This window comes from Cynocephalus volans, chromosome X, assembly GCF_027409185.1.
Source record: "Cynocephalus volans isolate mCynVol1 chromosome X, mCynVol1.pri, whole genome shotgun sequence".
In the NCBI taxonomy this organism is placed as follows: domain Eukaryota; kingdom Metazoa; phylum Chordata; class Mammalia; order Dermoptera; family Cynocephalidae; genus Cynocephalus; species Cynocephalus volans.
Genome location: NC_084478.1, coordinates 108622302 through 108645413, shown reverse-complemented (window position 1 = coordinate 108645413; position 23112 = coordinate 108622302). Strand labels below are relative to the sequence as shown.

Sequence of the window (23112 nt, the reverse complement as noted above, 5' to 3'; positions counted from 1 at the left end):
TAGAAGAAAACATAGATGTACATCTTTCTGTACTTGAATTAGGCCATTTTAAGAAACTGATACCTAAAGCAAAAGCAACAAAAGAAAATATATATTATACTTCATCAAAAAAAAAAAAACTTTTGTGCTTTAAATGACACTATTAATAAAGTGAAAGGGTGAAGAGACATCCCATAGAATGGGAGAAAATATTTGCATCATATATCTGATAAGGGTCTAGTGTCCAGAATATATGAAGATCTCTTACAACTTAAAAGACAAATGACCCAATTTAAAAATGGATAAAGGATTTGAGTAGACATTTCTCCAAAGAAGATAAGCAAATAGCCAATGAGCACTTGAAAAGAAGCTTGTCATTATCAGTCATTAGAGAAATACAAACCAAAGCCACGATGAGATACTTCACATACAACAGGATGGCTATAATAAAAAAAATGGACAATAACAAGTGTTGGTGAGAATGTGGAGAAATTGGAACCCTCATTGCTGGAGGGAATGTAAAATGGTGTATCCTCTGTGTAGAATGAAACCTCAAAAGGATAAACATAAAGTTAACATAGAGCAATTCCACTTCTAGGTATACCCTAAGAGAATTGAAAACATTCACACAAAAACTTGTACATGCATGTTCATAGCAGCATTATTTATGATAGCCAAAAAGTGGAAATGACCTAAATATCCATCAACTGATGGATATGCTATGTGGAAGAGCAAGTCACAAAGGACCATGTAGTTTCTATTTATGCGAAATGTACATATTAGGCAAAATACACAGATAGAAAGTAGATTATTGATTGCCTAGGACTGGGGGTAGGGAGTAAGGAGGGCAAGAGAATGACTGCTAATTGATATAGACTTTCCTTTTGGGGTGATGAATATGTTCTAAGAATAATTGTGCTGGTTACACAACTCAGTCTATTTCACAATTGTACACTTTACAAGGTTGAATTTTGTGGTATGTGAATTATAAATCAATAAAATATATTTCCATAATGAGAAGCCAAGGACCAGATGGCTACACAGGTGAATTCTACCAATCATTTGAAGAAGAATTAATATCAATCCTATACAAACACTTCCCAAAAATAGAAGAGGAGGGAAGAGTTTCAACTTCATTTTCTGAGACCAGTATTACCTTGATACCAAAAGTCAGCATATACATCACAAAAAATGAAATTATAGATCAATATTCCTTATGAGTGTAAATGCAAAAATCCTCGGCAAGACAGTAATTCCCTTTTTAGTCCCAGTTTGCTGAGACATTAAAAAATTATCTGTATTAAGATTCACATATGGGTCTTGAATTGTCAAGTACTTTTCAGCTTGAATTAATATGTGAGTTTTTTTCTTTAGCCTGTTAATATAATGGATTACATTGATTGATTTTCAAATATTGAACCAACCTTACATAAACTAGTCCATGTATATAATCCTTTATATACATTACTGAGTTTAATTTGTTAATATTTTGTTGAATATTGTTGCATCTAATTACGTGAGAGATATTTGTAGATTTCTTTTTTTGTATGTATGGCTTTATTAGTTTGTCTTTGTGTTGCTTTAACAGAATACCTGCGACTGGGTAATTTATAAAGAGGTTTATTTTGCTCATGATTCTGGAAGAGGTGCAACTGGCATGGGTCTCAGGCTGCTTCTACTTATGGTGGAAAGTGGCAGGCAGCCATCAGGTGCAAGGAGATCACATGGTGAGAGAGAAAGCGAGAGAGAGAGAGGGAGGGTAGGTGTCAGGCTCCTTTTAACAACCAACCCTCACTGAACAAATAGAACACTAATAGAGTGAGAATTCACTCACCTCCCAGGAAGGGCATTAATTTATTCATGAGGGAAACTGCCCCCGTGACCCAAACACCTACTAGGCTCTACCTCCCAACATTTCCACACTGGGGATCAGGTTTCAACATGAGCTTTGGGGGGACAAACATATCCAAATTATATCAGTGATATAACCATACAATGGAATAGTATTCAGTAATAAAAAGTAATGAAGTACTGACACATGCTATAACATGGATGAACCTTGGAAACATTATGCTGAGTGAAAGAAGCCAGTCAAAAAGACCATATAGTATATGATCCCATTTATAACAAATGTCCAGAATAGAAAAATTTATAGAGACAGAAGATAGATTAGTGGTTGCTTATGGATTGGGAGGATAGGAATGAAAGGGGGAGTGATAGCTAAAAGGTATAGGGTTTCTGTTTAAGGTTATAAAAACGTTCTAAAATTGACTGTGATGGTGGTTGCAGATATCTTTGAATATATTAGAAGCCATTGAGTTGTACACTTTAAATGGGTGAATTTATGCTATGTAAATTGTAACTCAATAAAAGTCTTTAAAAAGATGGATAGGCTCAAAGGAGTGATGTCAACAAGATGGCAGAATAGGGAGACTCAGACCTTACCTCCTCCATGGAGATACTGACTTAACAACAATACATGGGCCAGTTGCCTTTATAAGAAATGCAGAACCAGTTAAGAAGTTCCTGTACCCTAGACCAGCAGGAAGCCAACCACACTGAAGCTTAATAGAAAAGTTTGTGGGCCGGCCCATGGCTCACTTGGGAGAGTGTGGTGCTGATAACACCAAGGCCACGGGTTCGGATCCCTATATAGGGATGGCCAGTTAGCTCACTTGGGAGAGCGTAGTGCTGACAACACCAAGTCAAGGGTTAAGATACCCTTACTGGTCATCTTTTAAAAAAAAAGTTTGTGACACTTACTTGCCATAGCCCTTCCTCCCAGAACAGTGGATGCAGTTGGGAGAAAACTCCCAACTCCTGACTTTTCCCTGAGTCGAGAAAGAGAAGAATGGAATAAACATCCAACATTCTGACTTTTTGTTAGGGGGAAGGGCTTCCTGAGAGACTAGTTTCTATCTTGCCTAAAGCAAAGTGCTGACAAGAGTCACGAGCCAGGTTGGGGGTCCCAGAGAACAAAGATCAATGTGCACCAGAGTATGCAGTACCACAGAGAAACACCAGCAAATCTGAGTAGAAACTGGCAAATCTCTTCAATTAGATTACATGCAGAAGCCCAGGGAGGACAAGTCACCAGAAAAAGCTTGAGAGGTCCTCAGAATTTCTAGCCAGACCGAATGGAGAAAGTCCTTCCTGTACAAAACCAGACTCCACTGATTGGAAGAGATGGCTGTTTTTTTCAATGCCTAAGTCCCAAGAGAAGATAACAAGGCATACAAAGAAATAGGGACGCATAACCCAATCAAAAGAATAAATATCTGGAAGATGACACTAAAGAAACAGATACGTGAATGACCAAAGAATTCAAAATAACCATCATAAGGTGAATTAAAAGAGACCACTGATAGACAACAGGACAAAAAATCAGGAAGATGATGCACACAAAAAAATGAGAATATCAATAAAAAAATAGAAACTATGAACAAGAACCAAACAAATTCTGGAACTAAAGAATACAATAACTGAATGAAAAACTCACTGCAGGGGTCCAACAGCAGACTTGATCAGACAGAAGAAAGAATCATCAGGGGTCAACCCATGGCTCACTTGGGAAAGTGCGGTGCTGATAACACCAAGGCCACGGGTTCAGATCCCTATATAGGGATGGCCGGTTAGCTCACTTGGGAGAGCATGGTGCTGACAACACCAAGTCAAGGGTTAAGATCCCCTTACCGGTCATCTTTAAAAAAAAAAAGAAAAGAAAAGAAAACTATACCCAGCAAAACTGCTCTTCAAAAAAGAAGAAATCAAGACTTTCCCAGATAAGCAAGAGTTGAGGGAGTTAATCACACCAGACCTGCCCTAGAAGAAATGCTGAAGAGAGTTCATCAATTTGAAGCAAAAAGACAATTAACAGCCACATGAGACCATATGAAAATATTAAAAACTCCCTGATAAAAGTTAATTATAGACAAAGGTAGAATCCTGTAATAGTGTCAGTGCCTAAATCACTTAAGAAATCTGGTCTAGAATTTTTAAAAAATCATAATAACTAATTTAAATCAATATTAATGGATACACAATATAAAAAGAGGTAATTTGTGTCTTCAATAACAAAGCGGGGGTAACAGAGATGTAAAGGAGTAGTTTTCGTATGTGATTGAAATTAAGTTGTTATTCTAAAATAGATTATTATAACTTTAAGTACTTTTATACAATTACAGTGGTACCTACAAAGAAAATATCTATAGAATATACAACAAGGGAAAGGAGATGGGAATCAAAACATGTCACTACAAAAAATTTTTTAAAAAAACACAAAGGAAGGCAGCAAGAGAGGAAAGGAGGGACAAAAAAGCTACAAGATATACAACCCCCCCCCCAAAAAAAAACCCAACAAACAAAACGGCAATGGTAAGTCCTTTCCTATCAGTAATTACTTAAAAAAAAAAAAATCTCATTTTAAAAAATTGTGCTAAGATACACATAACATAAAATTTACCATATTAACCATTTTTAAGTGTATAAAAAGTGGCATTAAGTACCTCAAACAGAAGGCAAGAGCATGTGTAAGGTCCCAAGCAGGAGCTGAGTGCAGTGCTCCCTGCCTGGCAAAAGGCCTGAGCATGCCTGGGGTCCTAGACAAGAGCTGAGGGAAGCACTCCCTGCCTGGCAGAAGGCAGGAGCACACCAAAAACACCATGTCCACTTGAGTGTTCCACCACAGTTACTTCTACAGCCATGGCTGCCACAGAACTGACTCACTGCCAGAGTAGCAGCCACAACCACTGTGCAGCTGGCCTATCAGACACTCAACTGCATTGACACAAAGAGAGTCACCATCAGATACTGCAAAAAGAGGAAGTCTTTCCTTTCAAAGCCCACTCCAGTGTAATTGAAGAAGCAACTGCTCTACCAGATGACCAGGCATAAATATAGAGACACTAGAAATACAAAAATCAAAGAAAATATGTCACCACCAAAAGAATACAGGAGTTCTCAATACCGGACCCTATACTGCAGGAAACCCTTGAAATGACTGAAAAGGAATTCCAAGCAATAATCTTAAGGAAACTCAGTGAGATACAAGAAGATTCAATGTAATGAAACAAACAAAAAAAATCCACGATATGAAGGAAGAGATTTACAAAGAGATTAATACCTTTAAAAAGAATGTGGCAGAACTCATGGTACTGAAAGATTCATTCAGCGAAATAAAAAGCACAACAAAGAGCTTAAGCAGCAGGCTAAAACAAGCAGAAAAAAGAATTTGTGATCTTGAAGATAGTCTTTGAAATAACACAGGAGAATAAAAAAAGAAAAAAAATTTAAAGATGAAGAAAACGTAAGAGAGCTAGCAGACAACCTAAGCACACAAACATTTGAATTGTGGGTTTTCCAGAAGGGGAGGAGAAAGGAAAAGTCATGGAAAGCCTATTCAATGAAATAATAACAGAAAACTTCCCAGGTTTAGGGAGAGACACAGACCTTAAGATCCAGAAGGCACAAAGATCCCCAGATTCAACCCAAAAAGATTCTATCCAAGACACATTATAGTTAAACTGGCAAAGCTCAAAGACAGAGAATCTTAAAAGAAGCAAGAGAAAAGCGTCACGTCACCTGCTGGAGACTAGCTCTGCAGGATTCGTTGGACCTGAATAGGTGGTGTGGCGTTGGCGAGGAAAGAAAGAGACAGACCACAGATGTCTAGTGCAAGTGTGGACAACAACCACAAGAATCTTGCTTTATTTATATGTTTTTACCTAATCTTTTACATGTTGATTTATTTTTTAATCAAAACATTTTTTATTTTGTTTCTATTGAAAAAGAAAGGTCAAACCGTTCCAAGGCACTCATGTTGTGACAAAAACATCTGCTCATGCATCAATAGTTCACCCCAAAGCCTGTGGCTTGTGGCAGGAAACTATGCAATAGCAGCATGCTTGGCATTAGAGAGCGTCAGACTTTTGGTCTGAATCACAATTCTTGACCTTTTAAACTTACACAAACTTATATTCTAAATTCTTATAAAATCTTACTTATATTTAACAATTTAATGTCTTATGTTTATATTTATTATTTTAATTTATGACCAAAATCACAATATATACAAGATGATTTTATATAGTAAAACTTGATTATAACATTCTATTATATTTTAACTACTATTAAAAACAATCATGCTAGGGCCAGCCGGTGGCTCACTCGGGAGAGTGTGGTGCTGATAACACCAAGGCCACGGGTTTGGATCCCATATAGGGATGGCTGGTTAGCTCACTGGCTGAGCGTGGTGCTGACAACACCAAGTCAAGGGTTAAGATCCCCTTACTGGTCATCTTTAAAAAAAAAAAAAAAAAAACCAATTATGCTATAAACTAATCTAAACAAAATCTATTAATATCAAAAACCTTATTATATATTTTTACTATTTTACCAATTTATCTTTATAGTATAACTTTCTAATTTCTTTACCAATTGACTCTGGGAACAGTACAAGGAACAAAGTGAAAAATTAAATGATCCTACTCAAACTAATGAAAACGCAATATATCATTCTTATTATTACCGGGAAAACAACATGTTCTTGGTAAATCAAGTGAAACTGTGGGAATGGGGAGAAACAAAGAAATCTGTAACTGGTTGATGATCAATTAGTTGTAAGCACCACTGCACTTGGACCCACCGTTTCCCAGGGGGAAGGTGGATAGAAATCCAGCACAATAACTTCATTCCACATGTACAAGAACATGACCACAGCCACAATGGGTACATGCACACATCACCAAGAAGGAAGAATAATGAAATTAAATAGAGCCAACCCATACCGGGAACATTCATCAAAAACACCTTTAGTACTGACAATGTCTTTTAAATAAACTAGTTAATTTTAATGTATTTTAACATGTCCTTTGAGAAACTCCAGGGAATTTCCCAAAGCCATACTAAGCCAAAAGGTTAGGCTGTTTAATTCTGGGAAACCTCATCAAGTAAAGGTGAACAAACAAGAAATCTCCATGGAGCCGTACCACAAACATGGGACCCCCTTGTAGCCTGCAAAACAAGGGGTATCACTCCTCAGCCTCCCATGCTGTTCCTTATAGCAGGATGGCTCACGGCAGTCACCTATAAGGGAGTCTCTATCAGACTAACAGTAGAATTCTCAAAAGAAACTCTACTGGCTAGAAAAAAGTGGGATAATATATTTAATATACTAAAAGAAAAAAACTACTAGCCAAGAAAACTACATCCAGCAAGGCTATCCTTCAGAAATGTGGGAAAAGTAGTGTATTTTTCAGACAAACAAAAACTGCAGAAGTTCACCACCACATGGTCAGCCCTAGAAGAAATCCTCAAGGGAGTCCTGCATCTGGAAACCAAAAAATGATACTCGCTACCACAAATACAAAAGAAAGGACAAAACCCACTGGTAGAACAAAAATGCAAATAAGAAAGATAAATCTTACCATCTCAAAAAACCAACAAATATCAAAGACAATAATTGGGGAAGAAAGAAACAAAAGATATTTAAAACATCCAAACAAAAGTTGATAAAATGCCAGGAGTAAGACATTACCTCAATAACAACCTATATGTAAGTGGATTAAACTTCCCACTCAAAAAACACAGACTGACTGATTGGATTAAAAAACTAGATTAAACTATATGCTGTCTTTAAGAGACTCACCTGACCTGTAAAGACACAGACTAATAGTGAAGGGATAGAAAAAGATATAACAAACAAATGGAAACAAAAAATGAGCAGGAGTAGCTATTGTTATATCAGATAAAACAGACTTTAAACCAAAAACATAAAAAGAGACAAAGAAGGGCACTATATCCTGTGTTTCTCTGTTGGTTTAAAGTCTATTTTATCCAATATAAAAATAGCTACTGTTGCTTGATTTTGGTTTCCATTTGTGTGATATATCTTTTTCTATCCCTTCACTGTTAGTCTGTGTGAATCTTCACAAGTGAGGTGAGTCTCTTTTAGACTGCATATAGTGGGGTGTAGCTTTTTAATCCAATCAGTCTGTGTCTTTTGAGTGGGGAATTTAATTCATTTATATTTAGGGTTTTTATTGAAAGGTAATGTCTTACTCCTGGCATTTTATCAATATTTGTTTGGATGTTTTAAATGTCTTTTGTTCCTTTCTTCCCCTTTTATTGTGTCTTCAGTGTTTGTTGATTTTTTAAAATTGGTAAGATATAGTTTCTTTTTCTTTCATTTGCATTATTGTTTTACCAGTGGGTTTTGTTCTTTCTTGTGTATTCATGGTAGTGATTATCATTTTTTGGATTCCAGATGCAGGACTCCCTTGAGGATTTCTTCTAGGGCTGGCATATGGTGGTGAACTCCCACAGTTTTTGTTTGTCTGGGAAATACACTGTTTCTCTTTCATTTTTGAAGGATAGCCTTGCTGGGTATAGTATTCTTGGCTGGCAGTTTCTTTCTTTTAGTACTTTGAATATATTGTTCCATTCTCTTGTGGCCTGTAGAGTTTCTATTGATGTCTCCTGTTAGACTGATGGGGACTCCCTTATATGTGACTTGAGGCTTTTCTCTTGCTGTTTTTAGGATTCTCTCCTTGTCTTTGAGTTTTGCCACTTTGACTATAATGTGCCTCATAGAGGACCTTTTTGGACTGAATCTATCTGGGGATCTTTGAACTTCCTGGATCCGAAGTTCCACATCTCTTCCTATACCTGGGGAGTTTTCTGCTATTATTTCATTGAATATGTTTTTAATGCCTTTACTTTCTTCTCCCCTTTTGGAATACCTATGATTCAGATGCTTGTGTACTTAAGGTTGTCTGATAGCTCTGTTTTCAAGATCAGAAATTCTTTCTTCTGCTTTCTGTAGCCTGCTCCTAAAGCTCTCAGTTGTGTTTTTTATTTCATTGAATGACTACTTCTCTAGGAGTTCTGCTACATTCTTTTTTGAAGTATTAATCTGTTTATAAATTTCCTCCTTTGTATCCTGGACACTTTTCCTCATGTCATTGTGTTATCTGAGTCTTCTTGTATCTCATTGAGTTTCCTTAAGATTGTTGCTCAGAATTTCTTTTCAGTCATTTCAAGGGTTTTCTGCTCTGTGTTGTCTGGTACTTGAGAATTATTGTATTTCTCTGGTGGTGTTATATTTTCTTATTTTCTTTCATATTTCTAGTATCCGTATTTTGATGTCTGGTCACCTGGTAGAGCAATTGCTTCTTCTGTTACTCTGGAGTGGACTTTGAGGAGAGAGACTTTGTCCTGTGGACATATTTTATATTGACTGCTGAGTAGGGTGTTTTAATATTGTTTCTGGGTAGACACAGTAGTGTAGTCTTCGTGTGGGTACTTCAGGCGTATTCAGTGTCTGAATTGTGTGAGTGCCTTTGTGGCCTAGGCACTGGGGCACTTAGCATTCCTTGCTGATGTTAGTGACACTGTGTTGGGTTGTTAAGGACATGGGTGAGCTCTTGGGTTCTTGGGAGAAGTGCCTGGGTGCCCTGTTGTTCCTTGGCTCAGTTGGGTGACCCTGGGTGGGCTTGTTGGCACCCTGGTTAGCATCCTGTGACCCTGATGGGTGCACTGGGGTATACTGGCACTCCTCAGTTTGAATGGGTGACCCTGGGCAGTGTTTCTTTTTACTCTTTCCTATAGGCAGAGTCTCCTCCTGGATCCTTGCTTCCTCTGGTTGAGGGATGGGTTCTTGGAGGTTGGATATTTTCTTCCTTACTCTATTTGGCTATCCTGGGTTTCTACACTCTGGGGTTCCATGTGTTTCTCTCCCTGGATCAAGGCAGTCCCATGAGCTTTGTATGTACCTCCCACCTCCAGGTGCACTATCACAGGGTGCAGCATAATTCCCCCCATGGTTTGGTCACTGGGTACCTGGTCTGTGCTCACCTCTTTCCCTGTACTCCACTGTTGACCCTCCTTGTGTCAATGTAGTCAAGAGGTTCATGGGCCGCCTGCACAGTGGTGGTGGCTGCTTTATCAGTGGGCCATTTTTATGGCAGCAGTGGTGTCTGTGGTAGTGGCTGTGATGGACCACCCACATGGTGGTAGTGTCTGCGGCAGCAGTGGGCTGCCCATGCAACCCTGTTGTCTGTTGGGTCTACCCTTGGTTCCTGAGGTTCCTGTGTTCTCCTGCCAGCTGTCAGTTGGGGCTGCCCTCCAAAAACTGGGCATTAATATATTGTAGGGAAGTCTGAACATAGATTTCCCTCCCTCTTATCTGTGATTTGTTTTAGTTGTTTGCTTCTTTGTTTAGTGGCTTGGCTAGACTATTTTCCTAAACTGTATATTTTCCATGCAGTGTGAAGCCTTTGATGTGGCTCCTTAAAAGGTGTGGCCTTGAGCATGCTCACAGTCTCTCTGGAATTACAGTGGTTTCAGCAGGGTTGTCTTTGAATGCCGGTCTCCCTAATTTCTCTGTTAAGTTGTATCTCTGTTGGTATTACACCTCGCTGTTAAGCTTCACTGATTGCTGGCTGATTGCTCTATTGTTCTAGAAAATGCCTTAGGGCTTAAATTGCTTCGCAGTTTGACCCAATTAAATTTGGGCTCCTTTGCTGTGGTAGTTTTTGAGGCACATATTTGGGGTTTGTTCTCATTTCTGGAGGGCTAGTCTTTGCTTTCTCTTTCCCTGGTTCTCTTGGTAAATTAGCTTATCTAAAGTTTAGCTTTTTGCTTTCATGTGGTTGTCAGTCTCTTCTTAATTGCTTATTACCCAAATATCCATTGTTTCCAAGAGCACCCTTACGCCTGAACTTTTCCACATACTTGTTTCAAATAAAGTCAGTTCCTGTAGGAAGACCTTTGGAGCATTCTCTTCTTGCAGACTGCTCTCCTGATAAAATCTCTGAGCCATTCTCTGGGCATCAAGTGGGTACAGTGGCCACTGGTCTTCTCAGCTTCCCTTTTCTGACATGGAGCTTCCATTTTTAGAGTGTGATGGGGCAAGGGCAATTGGGGCCCCAGTATTCTTGGCCTACCACACCTGGTGTAGTGTCTCTGCCCTGTGAGTGGGAGCTGAGTAAAGGAAGGAAGCCCTAGCCTCTCAGTTGTATTCACCAGAAATTTAGCTGCTTCAACTTGGAGTGGGAGGGCATGAGAAGTTCTGATGTCCTGCCTCTTCCAAGGGATATGGTAATCCTTGATTTGGAGCTGAAGGGTAAGAGAGACCTGTCTTCCTGGCTACACCCTTCTGGAATGTATCTGCTATTAAATACAGCTGGGGGATGGAGAGGGAGGAAATGGGTTTTGGCTGAACTGGCACAGATTCTTGCTGTTCTTACTAAGTTAATAGATTTTCTTGAAGAAATGTTTCTTCATTTGCTGTCCACCCCAGGACAATTTCCAGGGACTTTAAATGGTTGGTTGGTTTTTAAAATGATTTTCATCAGTTATGTTTGTTTCATCCTGGAGAGGTTCTACAGTGCCACTCAGCATCATTCTGGATGTGGAATCCCTTTACTTCCATCTTTAACAAAATGCTGCTTTGTGTGAACAATTTTATGGTTTGGAGGATCAGATAGCACTCAGTTCATGAAGACCACTTTGGGTTGCATAGTTACTTTGTGTCTCATAATCAGTCTCTACCAGGGCTCAGTAGTAAATGGAGAATAGTTCAAATGGAGGATAGTTGTCAACAGAGGAAAGCATGTCCTTACTCATAAACCATAGTGATCTTCACAGCAGTTTCCTATTGGGACTTGCCAGAGGTTTTGTACTGCCACAGATATGACATTTTGGGTAGCATTGAGTCTGCTGGGTCATAAGACCCAAGTGACATATCAGCTTGCACTGCAACTGGGACCTGCTGCAAAGCCATTTCTTGCTCTGAGATTCAAAATTGGAAGCCTTACAAGGTTGTCAGTAAGTGGGTCAGAGCAGCATAATCAAATGTGGTAAATGTTACTTTCAAAATCCAGAGTCTCACCAAATATTGTGCCTCTTTCTTCACAGTAAATGGTACCGAGTGCCAGGGCTTATATCTCATTTAATAAGGGATATCTGTTGTGAGGCACTCGCACAGAGGGATCCAAGACCAGCGTTGGTTTTATAGCTCTTTTAATAGTTGACAGCTCTTCTTGGTGTTACAGCTCTTTTTGGTGTTACAGTGCTTCATTGCTTGCAAGCAAGGAGAGCACAAGCATTAGGCTCATATCTCCCCGAATGAGGGAAAAGGCCCGCCTTATATAGCCAAAAACTTCATGCTCAAGTTCTCACTTAGGTCCTCTTATGCAAATGTGGGACACAAGTCTGTTAGTCTGGATTGGTTGGCTATGAGACATAGCTCACTGGTCAGTTCTGGAGCCTAATTTTCATGGGTGCAGGAAGCAAGCTAGGTTACAGAAGCTAAAGTTCACGATTAAGACAGCCAAGCATAAAATTTCTAAAACAGTTTCTCCAGTGGAAGGGGGCAGGTTTAACAATCAGAAAATGCTCAGAGTTCCCCACTACATATCCAGATATGCCCCAAACCACTGGACCCTTAGAAATTTCACTGATGTGGCAAGCTCCTGAACTTCTCCAAGGTTCATCCCCTATCCTCTGCCACATATATATCTTGCTAAGGTATTTAGGGTGCTTGCTGTCTCCTGTTCAGTGGGTTCACTTAGCATGTTATCAGCAATGTAATAAACCAGTGTGATGTTCTTTGGGATAGCAAGAAAATAAAGTATCCTCTGGACTATGACAGCGAGCAATAGAGTTAATGTAGCCCTGGTGAAATAGTAGAGGTATACTGTTACCCTGTTGCCCCTACCCTGTAAATGTAAACTGTTTCTGATTTTGCTTATTGATTGAAATGAAAAAGAATGTATTTTCCAGTTTGATAGCTGCATACCTGTAGAGATGCCATATATGGAAGGATCTCCAGCTACAATTGGTATCACTCGATTAAGTTTGTGATAATTTAATTTTCCACAAACCATCTGGCTTACAGTGGCCAAGTAGGTAAGTTAAATGGAGATTTGGTAGAAATTGCCTTTGTAACATCTCTCAATTTTTGATGTGGCATTGATCTCTGCAGTTCCCTCAGGGGTACACTATTACTTTTGGTTTACTATCATGGCAGGGGTGGGAACAGTTCTAGGTGCTTCCACTTGGATTTTCCTACCTTAATAGTCCTCACTCCATAGGTCAGAGAACCCATTTGATAATTCTGCCAATTAATAAGTATATCCTTTCCCACTATATATTGTGAATCTTGGGAAATAACCATAGGATATGTCCTTTGTCTAATTGTAAGATATATTCAAGCCAAGACTCTATTTTTCATCTATACTCCATAGGTCCCCTACTCTGTTGTTTAGGGATGAGCATATGTTAGAGCCATTATCTAATAATCCCCAGAAAGATTAGGTATGTATCTTTCTCCAGTGTGGTTACATTGATAAATTACCGCAAGACCCTTAGGGGAAGATTGATGATACGTACCTGTGGCTGCATTGCAGGGTGCTTCTTTGGTCAAGGGGCTCTGTGTTTGTGAACTGGCTTAGGACTGGGAACTGGCTAAGTGGCCAAGAACTTCCTCAGTTTAAACAAATAAATAAAAAAAGAAAGATATAACAATCACAATAATATGTTGAACTTTCAAAAGGAGAGGACAGAACTGAGGTTACCAGAGGTGGGAAAGAGGGAGTGGAGGGGGAGGTAAAGGAGTTATTGGTAAAGGGCCATGAAAAATGATTATATTGTATATCGTCGAATATACTAATTATCCTGATTTGAACATCACACATTGCATGCAGGTATTGATACTCAACTCTGTATACCACAGATATGTGCAATCAACTATGGTTCAATAAAAAAAATAATAAATTTATATATTATTTTTCTGCTATAGAAAAAAATAAAAAAGAATTTCCTCCATGGTGACCAAAGGAAGTTAGGTTTTTACCCAGCAGATCTATAACTTTTCCTCCTATATATGTGTAATAGTCAGGGTTCTCCAGAGAAACAGAATCAAGATAGATATAGAATCAAGATAGAGATAGATATAGATGTAGATATAGATATAGGTCTAGATACATGAGAGAGAATTTATTAGGGGAATTGGCTCATACAATTACAGAGGCTAAGTCCCACAATATGCTGTCTGCAAGCTGGAGAGCAAGGAAAGCCAGTAGCATGGCTCAGTCCAAGTCTGAAGGTCTGAGAATTAGGGGAGCCAGAGGTATAACTCTCAGTTTGAGGCTGAAGGCCTGAGAACCTGGGGCGGGGGGCGGGATATGCTGGTACAAGTCTTGGAGTCTGAAGGCTGGAGAACCTGGAGTTCTGATGTCCAAGGGCAGGAGAAGATGGGTATTCTAGCTCCAGAGGAGAGAAAGCACAAATTCACATTTCCTCTGCCTTTTTGTTCTCTCTGGGCCCTCAGCCAAATGGATGGTACTATGCCACTCCCATTGGGGGAGGGTAGATCTTCCTTACTCAATCCACTGATTTAAATGCCACTCTCTTCTGAAAACACTCTCACAGACGTACCCAGAAATAATACTTTACCAGCTATTTGGGTATATTAGTCAGGGTTTTCCAGAGAGACAGAACCAATAGGATATGTATTTAAATATGTGAGAGGGGACTTAGGGGAATTGGCTCATGCAGTTGTGAAGGCTGAGGAGTCTCATGATAGGCCCTCTGCAAACTGAATGCTGTAGCGTGGCTCAGTCCAAGTCTGGAAGCCTCAGAACCAGGGGAGCCAATGGTGTGATTCTCAGTCTCAGGCCAAAGGACTAAGAGCTGGGGCCTAAGTCCTGGAACCCAAAGGCTGAAGAGTCTCGAGTTTGGATGTCCATGGACAGGAGAGAAGACTGTATCACACAGCTCCAGCAGAAATAGAGTTGAGAGATTTGCTTTTTCCTCCATTTTTATTCTCTCCAGACCCCCAGTAGATTCGATGATGCTCATTCATATTGAGGGCGGGTCTTCCCCACCCAGTCCACTCAGGCTTACATGTTAATCTCTTCTGGAAACACCCTCATAGACACACCAGAAACAATGCTTTACCAGGTTTCTATATATTCCTTAATCTGGTCAAGTTGACACCTAAAACTAACCGTCACATTGGTTATCCCTTAATTCAATCAAGTTGACAACTGTAATTAACCATCACAGTATGTCAAACAGCACTTTTGTAGACTTACCATATGTATTAGTCTGTTTTGTGTTGCTATAACAGAATACCTGAGACTGGGTAATTTATAAGGAACAGAGGTTTATTTGGCTTATGATTCTGGGACAGCTACATCTGGCATGGGCCTCAGGCTGCTTCTACTCATGGTGGAAAGTGGCAGCAGCTGGTGGGTACAAGCAGATCACATGGCCAGAGGAAGCAAGAGAGAGAGGTAGGGGGGGAGGTGCCAGGGTCTTTTAAACAATCAGCTCTCATGGAAACTAATAGAGCGAGATCTCACTCAGGTCCCCCTCCCCCAGGGAGAGCATTAATCCATCCATGAGGGATCTGCCCCCGTAACTCAAACAGCTCCCAACACTGCCACATTGGGGATCAGATTTCCACATGAGTTTTGGTGGGGACAACATGTCCAAACTCTATCACCACATATTTCATTTCTAGGGACCCAGTGGTCAATTAGCCATTGCCACAGATCCTTGTGGATCAAATGCTCAGATTACCATTCTGTCCCTATGTATTATGGTGATAATGTTTCTTATCTTGTCCTGTCTTGTCTACCTGACCTTTACCACTTTGGGATCCCATTATTCCCATCTGAGATCAGGGGACCCAAATTCATTGCAGTATCCCTCATCATCATCTCTGGCTTTCAGAGAATGGCCACTACTGAGCTTGTCAAAGATACAGGTACTCTCCTTACCAATGCATATTTTTATTATTTTTTTAAGTTTTGAAACAATTACAAGTGAACAGAAAACTCATAAAGAAGTGACAAGTAGAAATAAGTTTTTTCTGGAATGTTTTTAGAATAAGTTGCCAACTTGCTGCCCATTTACCCCCAAATACCTAAGTGTGTATTTCCCCAGATATTTAAGTGTGTATTTCTTTTTTTTTTCTTTTAAAAGATTACTGGTAAGGGGATCTTAACCCTTGACTTGGTGTTGTCAGCACCATGCTCAGCCTGTGAGCCACGGGCCGCCCCCTTAAGTGTGTGTTTCTGATAAATAAGGACATTCTCCTATATAACCACAAGACAACCATCAGTATCAGGCAATAAATACTAATACATTATTAGCATCTAATTCTCATACTACATTCAAGTTGTGCCAGTTGTCCATTGGAGGAAAAGGATTCAGGACAGAATTATGCATTGCATTAGGTTGTGATGTCCCTGGTAGTCTCCCTTAGTTTGAAATGGTTTCTCAGTCTTTCCTTAACTCTTATCATCTTGAAACTTTTGAAGAATACAGTTATTTTGTAAGCTGTCCCTCAATTTGGATTATTCTAATATGTGTTCATGATTAGATTTATGTTCTGTATCTCTGGTGGCTTTGTAATATTGTCAACTGGTTAGGCTGAACTACATTTTCCAGAATTCCTTTTTCTGTATGTTCCTTGTTAAGGTGGGCCACCAAAAGAGATTCTTGTGGGAGAGGAAAGCGGAAGTGAAGCAGCAGCTGTTTTGTAGTGCACACACATTGTTATCTGCTAGCTCACCTTGTTGGTGTGGTGTACCATCTGGGCCTGCAACTTCTCCAACTTCCCCTAGATCCTCCTTCAACTCCTCTGGCTCCTGGGCCAGGTATGTGCTTAACTCCATGAAGAAGGACCCAATTCCTGCAGGATACCCACACCACTAAGGTCAGAGGCAACAAGAACTGCCGGCTTGAGCTCTTTTCCTTGCTTTTCCCCACTTAACATCTGTCTTCCCTTTCTAACTGTGGACTCCAAGCTCCAGAATCAGACATGAGGACAACAGCCTTGCATAGACTGGTTAGAAACTTTTGGAGGTGGTGAATGTGTTTACGGCATTGATTGTGATGATGATTTCATGGGTGTATACTTATCTACAAACTCATCCACTTGTATACATTAAATATGTACAACTTTTTGTATGTCAGTCATACCTCAATAAAGTGGTTTTTTAATAAAAGGGAGAGACTGTGCTAGATATTCTTTATCCCCTACCTCCATCCATTTTCTACTCTAACTAGTCTCTCTCTATGTCCTAGGAAGTTTACCCCCACAGACTGCATAGTTTTGGTTCCCTTCCCTGTTTGCTTGTAGTTGGGTTTAAATTGTAAAGGGGTAGAAATTGTAAGAGATAAAATAGTGGGAGGAGAGCGGGCTTAGGGTATTTCTTCCCCACTTTCTCCCTGCTATGGCTCTACATCACTGGCAGTAGCTGGTTCCTGCACAACTAGAGCATCCACTGGGCAACTCTTTCTCCATCGTCCTGGCACTCACTGAGCTTTGGTAACTATTTCTTCCCTTGATCCCCTGGCTCTAGGGGTGGTAACGGTTTCCACTCAAACCTCACTATCCCTTATTTCTTGTAACCCTGACCACTCCCTGTAAATACCTAGTCTTTTCACAAACTTTCTTCATCTGAACTGTCTGGAGTGAATTATTTTCCTGTCAAGACCCTGCTGATAAAGTCTGTTTATATCTTCGTCCTTTGCCTTATCTCCGTGATTTTAAAGAACAATAATGCTGGAAGTGGAAAACTCCCCACTTGGGTGTTTTTCTGTACACTTTCTGGGCTGTTCTACAGTGCTTGGAGATAGAGCACTAGGGAAATAAAAATGACTCATCTAGGAAGGTTACCGTTTTTAGAAAGAAGTTTAACAAATCTACACAAGTAATACATGGTCATGACAGAAAATTTAGGAAATCACAAAGAGAAAAATAAAAATCTTCAGTAATTCCACTCCACAGAAATAACCACTGTCAATATTTTGCCAAATATCCTTTTTAACTACATATATCTAAGTTATATACTTCTTTAAAAATTCACAATTCCTGAGACGGTACCAGCTTGAATTGCTGGTCTTTTGGAATTTCCATAACTGCCCTTATCTATGGTAATGGGGACAAAGCAGGAGCAAGTGAAGGAAAGAGAAGCACAGTGGAGGAGGAAGCAAATCAGGGGTGTTTTCAATAGTCCAGCGGGCCCCCTCCCCCCACCCGCCCTTTCTGGACTTGTAATTGATGCACTAGATGAACTCCACCTGCACTAAGTCCTGCTGTGCTGGGCTGGGCTTGTGTGCTCTCTGGGAGGGACTGCCTCCTCCAGTTCTCATAGAGGAATCTATGCCAGAAGCATGGGTAAATAAGCCACAGTTGCACAGCTAGCTGCCCTGCACAAAGCTCCTTTGGAATACATGGAAACCTCTAGAGCATAAGGCAGCCCAGAGAGAGAAGTTAAAAACCAATTAATTCTCCAGCAGCCCTGAAAAGGTTAATCCCAAATTGACTGCGGAACACAAATGTGTTCCCACAGGGCAGAATCTAATCTTATTGTGGGTAATAACTTCAATCTTCAGAACTGGAGCTTATTTGTTAGATGCCAAGGTCGTTTTGTTTTCCCTCAGAATCCGAAGAGCTAAACATCCTTGCTATTTGATTCCTGTGTCTCCTCAAAAGGAATGACACTATTATGTATGTGTAGTATATCTTGTCTCCTGTATTGCTTTTCCACTGCCCAGAGTTATGCTGACCCCAAGTAATCAAACCCCCCCCCCCCCCCCCCCGAGAGAGGGAATCTCTCTGCAGAGGCAGAGACATACACAAAGTGGAGGCTACTCTGTGCTAGCTGATGTGGTACAAATGCACAGTCTTTTTTCCTGGGGGGGCTCCCATCTGATTTTTTGCCTCACTACATCAGAGCAACTGAAGCATCAACTTTCTACCAGTTACCTTTTCTGAACAGTTAGCAGTAGCAAAAGAAGGAAGGAATTTGGACATCATCCTTCTTGCTTGTCCTTTCTTGTTCTATTGTTCTTCAAGCCCCTAGTTTCACTCTAAAAAGATCTTGTTAGTGAGTCTGCTTTTCTGAAGACCTAAAAGAAGAAATATCAATGTGAAAAATATGTCACAGGCCAATCATAGGACTTAGAAAACAGCCTTCTTATTTTTTTAAAAAAGAGTAGTGTTCACTTTAACTTTGCCAGTCAAATACCTTTCTTTTTGAAATCTTGTTGCGCCCTTTCAGTTCATGCTGTGGTGAGATAATTGTAAGTTTACTGAGCTTCAAATAGAAAGGTATCTGGGCAGGGTGGACTCTCAATAAACTTGCTTGTTTGCTCAAAGTGACTGCCAGGACTCAATAAATTTGCTGAAGCTCCCTAGTAACTGCCTGCATATCTAATTGCAGTTTATTTTTGTCAAGCTTCATTCTCACATACCTTTGGCTACACATTAAGAACAGCCTCAAAATTGTTAAGGAGTATGAGAAGAACCTTAAAGAAAATTTTAGAAGAAGGAAGCAGGGATTAAACTCAGATGAAGTGATTTGCAGATAACTCCTGCTTGTAAATCTGAAGAGAGAAATTTTGAGCTGCATTATCAAAAACGGAATGGCAACAGCAAGGCAGGTGGAGATGTGATCTCAAGATCCTTGAAGATGAAGCTGGTGATATTAAAGTAGATAAAAGCAGAGTGGAGGAAAGGCTAGTGATGCAGGTTGTGGTGTGCAATGGTCAGACCATCTGCTACGGCATCAGCACAAACTGCTTTGCATTGATGCAACTGATGATGATTGAGTAACTGAGGCATTATAAGACATGCACACTCTTATTACAGTGACCACCATTCCTATGAAGCATTACATATGGTGCTAGAGCAGTCTTTGTCGGTGTTGTTAATAACAACAGAAAAGTTACACAGGCCATGTTTTCCTCTGATACTGGTCCATACAATAGTCTCTCTGTGAGGGGAAGATGGTTTAATAGTGCTATAATAGGTTACATAAAAGGAACTCCTGTGATTGTCTTCTGGAGTATTGAGATTGTGTCCCACTCCACAGAATGGGGGAAGGAGAATACCGAGGAGAACCCCAAGGGGATAGAGAGGGTGGCAGAACTTTTGAAAAGAGAGAAAAGAAGACAATCCTAGGGGCCTTTGGCTAGGGAGTAGTGAGTAGGTCTGGGCCTGCTGTGGATTGAATGTTCCCCTAAACTCATTGAAACTTGATCCCCATTGTAACAGTGTTAAGAGGGTGAGAAATCATACTATGGCAGTGTTGAAAGGTGGGGCATTTAAGAGGTGATTGGATTGGATCGTGAGGACTATGCCCTTGTGAATGGATTAATCCATTTGTGGGATAATAGGTTAATGGCTTAAGGAGTTGTCATAGGAGTGGCACTTGTGGCTTTATAAAGAGAATAAGTGAGCATGCTAAAGAGCTCTTGCCATCCTCACCATGTGATTGCCTGTGTTGCCACAGGACCCTGTAGAGAGTTCCCACCCAGAAGAAGGTCCTCACCAGATGTGCCCCCTGGACCATGGACTTTCCAGCCTCTGAAACTGTAAAAAATAATAATTTTTTTTCTATATAAATTACCCAGTTTCAGGTATTCTGTTATAAGCAACAGAGAACGGACTAATAGAGGGCCTTTTCAGGCCCTCTTTCAACTTTAGGGTTGCATATTAGAAAGGCCTTTCTGTGGGATATATCACGTCCATCATAGCCTATTATTATCAAAATCAGAACTTACCATTTTGCAGCTGAGAAACCAAAGAATAGTGAGATAATTGTCACAGTCATTTTTTCAAGTACACATGATTAATTGAATAAGTTCACATCTTTTAATTCCCAGCTTAGGCATGATCCTATTGGACTACGGTGTCCCTGAATGGACATACCCCAAAGGAAGATGGTTCCTATTCAAGTATGAAGAATCAAACAAAGGGTTATCTGGACTTGGAGTGCATGCCAAACTGCTTTTTTTCAAGTTTGACAGAAGCAAACAAAATGTTGAAAGTATTAGAAGATATCTTCTGCTTTCTTCTGCTTTGGGAACTTGATATTGATGTGCCTTGAGCACTGAATCATCCTAGCATGGTGTGATAGAGAGATATTAAAGTCCTTATTTCTGGGGCCGGCCCGTGGCTCACTTGGGAGAGCATGGTACTGATAACACCAAGGCCATGGGTTCGGATCCCATATAGGGATGGCCAGTTAGCTCACTGGGTGAGCATGGTGCTGACAACACCAAGTCAAGGGTTAAGATCCCTTTACCGGTCATCTTTAAAAATAAATAAATAAATAAAGTCCTTATTTCTTCACTTAGCTTGTGAGCCACAGTTTCCTCATCTGTAAAATTGAGATAACAGTGCTAATTTTAGTGCTATTGTGAGAATTAAAAAGATAATGCATGTAAAGCACTTTATACAGTGTTTGGCATATAGAAATAGTTCAACAAATGATCACTTCCCTTTTGTTTTCCACTTGTACAGTAGTTTGTCTAGTATGCTTAGCTTGAGTCAAAAATAGTGGCTCTAAAGAGTTCTCTGAATTTAGATAAAGCTCTTTGTGCCATTTGTAAAATGACTTATCTCTCTGTAAGTGAGCATTTTCCCAAATACGGGTTTCAGCATACATTCAAATGTGTTTTGCTCATCCAGCAAGACCAAATGAAACCTCAGCCCACAAGAACTTTATCTTTATGACTCCTTTTTCCTCCTCATCATTATCTCAGACTCCAGAAGACAGGACTGAATTTTATAGGCAGCTCTGTAATTCAAAATAAGAGAAACAAGGCTCAAAAGTACACTGTAGCTGAGGGGCTTTGCTTGCCCTAGGGCAGAGTTTCTTAGCCTCAGTACTATTGACATTGTGGGCTGGATACTTCTTTATTGTGGGGGGCTGTCCTGTGTACTACAGGATGTTTAGCAGCATCCCAGGCTGCTACCCATTAGATCCCTCCCTTGAGTTGTGACAACCAAAAATGTTTCCAGACATTGCCATTTGTCCCCTGGGGAGGGAGACAAATTGCCCCTGGTTGAGAACCAGCCCTAAAATAAATAAATCAGCTAGCTGTTTGGCATACAGCCTGTAGGGGTAGAGTAAATAGAATATTTAGGAGTGAGTGGAAATTCAAAGGGCAAGGGGTGGCAAGAGAAAGAAGAATTCAGGTAGAGGAACAGTTTGGATTTTGAAAAACAACCTATTTTATATACCAGGCCTTATGGATACAGAGATTAATAAGACTTATGTCTTGCTCTCTAGGAGCTCACATTTTAGTGTCTGAGGCAACCACTTGGAAACATAATACTGTGTAGTGAGTGCTATGTCAGAAATATATAAATGGTGCTATGGGAAATGGGAGCACAGAGAAGGGGTGCCCACCCTAGTGGGTTGCAGGGAGGGCTTTCCAGAAGTCGCATCTGAGCTGAAAGATGAGTAAGGATTAGTTTGGAGAAGAAAAAGAATGATGGAAGAGACATGAGAGAACTTCGCATTTGGAGGGAAATGCAAATCATTTAGGTTGACTGGGAGCAGAATGGTCAAGAACAAGGAGTGGTAGAATAGAGGCTTGTAAGATAGACTGGGAGCAGATCACAGAAGTCCTTCTAAGCCAAATAAAAGACTCAATTTTGAGAACCACCAAGAGCCATTGAGTTTCTCCATGATCTGATTTGGATTTAGGGAAGATTACTTTGGCAGCAGTGTGGAAAGTAGATTGGATTTGGGTGACCAGTCAGGAGGCTATTGTTGTAGTCCAGGTAAAAGATGACTATGGCCTGAGTTTGGGTAGTAATACAGGGAAGGAAATCAAGATCTATTTAGGTGATGAGAATAACAGAATCTGGGGACTAGTTGGGTGTGGAGACGATTTCTGGCTTGTGCTATTGGGTAGATGGTAATGCTATTCACTGGGATGGAAAACATTGGGGACAGAAGATGTTTGGAAAGACAAAGTTTAAGTTTGGAAAAGTTGAATTGAGGTGGTTGCGATCATTGAGGTGGGGATAGCTGGTAGGCATTAATTTATAAATCTCAAAGGCAGGAGAAAATTTAGGGTAGAGATACAAGATCGAGAGTCATCAGGGGAAATTGAAGGCATGAGAATGGATGAGATCATCCAAGGATAATGTGTGTACTGAAAAGAGATGAGGGCCACGGATATTCTCATGGCTTGTATCTTCACTTCATTTGTGTCATCTCCTCTGAGAGGCTTTCCTTTTCTTTTTAAAAATTTTATTCAATTTGTTTGTTGTCAACAAGCTTGTTGAGTGCTCTGTTTTAAATCATTTTTTAA

General features: G+C 40.1%; 1 pseudogene; it reads right to left on the bottom strand.

The window, feature by feature from the left end:
* LOC134368156 (high mobility group protein B3-like) overlaps window positions 1-23112 on the bottom strand; it is a 59723-nt pseudogene that overhangs the window by 28079 nt on the left and 8532 nt on the right.